We start from the raw sequence: 4801 nt of genomic DNA, 5'->3' as shown, positions 1-4801 counted from the left end.
CCATGCAAGACCATCTCAGATGGGTGAGCACCTGGGTTGGGCAAGGACCTCCCTCAGAGAGTGAGAGCCACTGAGGGGGGTGTCACAGAGGCCCCTTTTCCTGCTCCAAGAACAGGTTGGGGGAGCATGGGGGACCTCTCCCACCTCCCAGCTGCTTCCAGGAGCCACTTCTTTCAAGATGAGGCACTCTCCTGCCTGCCTGTTCCCCATTTGGCTGCAATAGACTATTGCCAACATTCAGAGAAAAAGGGGCCTCACCTGTTTTCCCGGACATGTCAAAGGCAGGTGGGTATGCCCAGGGGACCTGGGGTAGAACCTGTACATCTGCTCACCCGCAGGCTATGCTGGCTTCATCTTATCTGTGTGATGGAGGTGGGGGTGGGGGTGGGGGTGGGGGTGGGGCTTACCAAGGGGTCATCACACACAATGGACAAGTTCTACAAGAGCCAGGGAGAAGAGCCCTGTCCGTGCAGGCTGCCCAGCACCCAGCTCACACACACACCTCTTATTTGACAGCTTCTCCAAAGCAGGCTTTGCAGTCCAGGCTCCCTGAGAAGCCTGGGGAGGAGACTCTGCCAGGCTGATGGGCCTGTCCCCAAAGGTGCCACCCTCACCAGGCTCATCCTGACAATCTTGGGTTATCTTTGCCTGAAGCTTTGGAGTGGGGACAAGGAGACAGCAGACAGTACGCATCACCCACCTTTCCGGAGACCATCAGCCCTCCAGACTGGGGCAGGTCAGACCTCCACTCGGGCGTTTTTCTCACTGGTTGCCAGCTGGGGGAAGCAGCACTTGTGAGTACCTACCTGCCTGTCTCCCCAGGTCCTGCTCAGAAACCCCATCTGCACCTTTGGAGAGACTGCCCTGAGCACAGAGGCCCAGCAACCACCATCTACCGTCCCCGGGACCTAATCCCCTTCTACATGGGGTTCAGTGCATGTCACAGGCCCAGCAACCACATCTACGGCCCCCGGGACCTAATCCCCTTCTACATAGGGTTCAGTGCATGTGAGTCTACACTGGGCTTGATTCCTGCTCAGTGTATCCCTGCCAGATATCCCATGCCCACCTCGTTAAGAGCATGAGGCCACACAAACACACCCAGGCCGTCATGGTGATGGAGTGGCTGGGCTCCCACTTGCCCAGCCTTCATTGCTGGTTCAGAGCCAGCTGTGACCACATTCCTATCCCGAGATGGGACTTTGGAGACATTGTCCATCAGGGTCGCTGACCCCTTTCAAAGTTTCAGAAACAGAGGGCCCGCTGGTCCCCTAGAAGTTTGGCACACGGGATAAGCCAAGGCTTGCCTTCAGGAACAGGTTTTCCACCACATCGCTGCCCAAGGCCCAGGGCATCCCCAAGTCCGTGTGAAGCCTGCCTGCCATGTCCACAGCCCATGCCGACCCCTCCTGGAACCACTGGAATGCTTGTTCCTGGGCACGTGATAAGCCCAGACAGCTTCAGCCTTGCAGGACAACTATGCGCATCTGGCAGCAGTAGCCAGAGGGCCCATGGAAAGTTGGCGGTGAAGCCAGATGCTGTGAAAATACATTAGGCAAAACTGCATACTACGAAAGTGCTTTAAAATGCAGCAGCAGGAGAGGTGAAGACACAAATGAACAAGTGCGTAGTGACACATGGCTGTCAGAATACAGTAAAGAATCCACACTGCTTCCCCCCTTTACCTAGAAAAGGAGAGTTCTAGGCCACCTCCTCCTCGGCAGTGGCATCCTGATATTGCTGATATTCAGACACCAGGTCGTTCATGTTGCTCTCGGCCTCGGTGAATTCCATCTCATCCATGCCCTCGCCCGTGTACCAGTGGAGGAAGGCCTTGCGCCTGAACATTGCTGTAAACTGCTCTGAGACACGCCTGAAGAGTTCCTGGATGGCTGCGTTGTTCCCAATGAAGGTGGCCGACATTTTCAGCCCCCGGGGTGGGATGTCACAGGCGGCTGTTTTTACGTTGTTGGGGAGCCAGTCAGCAAAGTAGCTGCTGTTCTTATCTTGAATGTTGAACATCTGTTCATCCACCTCCCTCATGGGCTTTGACCCCTGAAAATGGGGCCGCCGTTAGGCAGCGGCCGTGACGGAGTTCGCAGGTCGCCATCATATTCTTAGCATCAAACATCTGCCGGGTGAGCTCAGCCACGGTCAAGGCCCGGTACTGCTGGCTGCCCCGGCTGGTCAGTGGGGCGAAGCCGGGCATGAAGAAATGCAGCCGGGGAAACGGGACCATGTTCACGGCCAGCTTCCGCAGGTCGGCATGCAGTTGGCCCGGGAAGCGCAGGCACGTGGTGACCCACTCATGGTCGCAGACACCAGGTGGTTGAGGTCACCATAGGTGCATGTGGGCAGCTTTAGGGTCCTGGAATATACGTCATACAGCACTTCGTTATCTATGCAGAAGGTCTCATCCGCGTTTTCTATGAGCTGGTGGACTGAGAGGGTGGCGTTGTAGGGCTCCACCACGGTGTCCGACACCTTGGGCGAGGGCAGGATGCTGAATGTGTTTATGATCCTGTCTGGGTACTCCTCCCGGATCTTACTGAGCAGAAGGGTACCCATCCCAGACCCAGTCCCCCCACCCAGGGAGTGGGTCAGCTGGAAACCCTGCAGGCAGTCCCAGCTCTCAGCCTCCTTTCTGACGACGACCATCACTGACTCCATCAGCTCCGCGCCTTCTGTGTAGTGTCCCTTGGCCCAATTGTATCCAGCCCCGCTCTGACCTGTAAGACAGTACAGCCAGTCACTCGATGGCCAGGTTTACGGTTATCAGTGGTCACCACCATAATGCAAAAAGGGCCAAGTGTCACGTGTGAAGTGAAAGCACCATTCACCCTGCAGGTGGAGCAAAAGAAACCCCTTCCCCCAGAGTTACAGGACAGCAGCTTCCCCTGTTAGGAATTAAGTCAGGATTCAAACCTGAGATGGGCTAACAGACCTCACTGCAGGTAGAGCAAATGAAACCCCCTCCCTCGGAGTTACAGGACAGCAGCTTCCCCTTTAGGAATTAAGTCAGTAGTCAAACCTGAGAGGGGCTAACAGACCTTGCTGCAGGTAGCTCCTGCCCATTTTCAGGGAAGGCAGCAGCCACGGCCCCAACTCAGCTCCCTGCAGGGAGTTTACATCAGTAGCTCCTCACCTTGAGGAGACACCCGGGCCTTCCTCCCAAAGCCCGTTTAGGAGAGATGGACTGAGCAACTCGACTGGGAGGACAGGAGGATGTTCAGGGGCCCTGGCTCCACAGTTCCCACAGGATGACCTTGGGCCACTCCTAGATTTTGAGCTGCCCTGGCCCCAGCCCTCTCCCGCAGCTCATCGAAGATGAAGTTGTCTGGCCTGAAGACCTGACCAAAGGGCCCTGAGTGCACAGAGTCCATGGTGCGGGGCTCCAGATCCACGAGCACAGCGCGGGGCACGTACCTGCCACCTGCGTGGGGCGGGAGCGCATCAGGAGGGGAGGGCCGCGTTCCCAGGAGGGCATCTCACCGCTGGCCTCGTTGTAGTACACGTTGATGTTCTCCAGCTGCAGGTGGCTGTCCCCGTGGTAGGTGCCAGCGAAGTCCATGGCGTGTTCATCAGAGATCACCTTCCAGAACTGCCAGAGACGGGAGGGGCCAGACAGACCAGGGCTGAGTCATGAGGGCGCCCCAGCCCCTCTCCCACCCGCACCCCCATCCCTAGGCCGCCATGTCCCTGGGGTCCACCCCGGCCGTCTCGCCAGCACCTAGTTCCACCGCGTCCCTGGCAGGGATCCCAAGGGCCGCAATGCAGGGACTCCGCCGCCGCCACTGCCAACATCTTCCCTGGCTCCCCCGGCAGGCCCGGGCTGGGCCCTCAGAGCCCCCGCTGCCAACCTTGGCGCCGAGCTGGTTCCCGCACTGCCCGGTCTGCGTGAGCACGATTTCCCTCATGGCCAAGGCGGGATCAGGGCTGTAGGAGAAAGGCGAGAAGGAGGAACAGACGCGCAGCGACCCAGCCTGCCCTCCGCCAAAGCTTAAATAGCCCTGCGCTCACCTCCCCCAGCCTCGGATTGGGCTCCCAGAATAAGCAACAGCTTTGCTTCCACACAGGTGCACCCACCTGTGAATCCCTTGGCGTTGAACGTCTGTTGGAAAGCTCAGGTGTCCTTGCGTGGTCCTTTCCACGTTGGGGAAAGCTGCTCAGCTGGAGAACTTCCTCGCGCTTCTTTAGTAAGACTAAATCCCTAGCTGAGCTGAAACTGAATTTTCCTCCCATGTGGGAGGGGAAGACTCTTGTTTCCATATTCACAGAGTGCCTTTGCACCTGTCCTAGATTGATGACATATTTTTGTAATGGATGCGTCCTTTCATCTATTAGGAGATCTGTGGTTAGGAAAGGCCTTCCGTATGTTAACTCAACAGACCTAATTATACGTTTTACTTTGGAGAAGTTCAAACCCGCAGTAAGCTATGGGTGTTAGAGATAGTCAGGCCTCTGATTTAGCTAGAGTCTTCTTTAGAGTAGGATTAGCCCTTTCACCTTTCCAGAGGACTGCAGTCTCCAGCAGAGTGAAGGTAATATTGGATTCTTAAAGCTGAGGATAGGTGTTGGGATACGCCTGCTGTGAAAGATGGGCCATTGTCACTTTGCAGGCTTTTAGATTACCCAAACTGAGGAGTTATTTCTTCCGGTAAACATTTTTCAGATGGGGTGGGGAATGCCTCTATCTAACCTGTGAAGGTATCAGTAAGCATTAGCAAATATTTGAATCTCCTGCAGAAAGGCATTGGGGCACATTAGAGTTGCCAGTTCTCACCTGGATAGGTTCCTCAAC

The 4801-nt window shown here is 56.3% G+C and overlaps 1 pseudogene; it reads right to left on the bottom strand.

The window, feature by feature from the left end:
* Positions 1-1683: 1683 nt before the first annotated feature.
* Positions 1684-4326, bottom strand: LOC129027278 (tubulin beta-8 chain-like; annotated as a pseudogene).
* Positions 4327-4801: the final 475 nt, after the last annotated feature.

This window comes from Pongo pygmaeus, chromosome 13 (genome assembly GCF_028885625.2).
Source record: "Pongo pygmaeus isolate AG05252 chromosome 13, NHGRI_mPonPyg2-v2.0_pri, whole genome shotgun sequence".
NCBI lineage: Eukaryota > Metazoa > Chordata > Mammalia > Primates > Hominidae > Pongo > Pongo pygmaeus.
The sequence above is the reverse complement of the archived record's forward strand: the minus strand, read 5'-3'. Positions and strand labels throughout refer to the sequence as shown.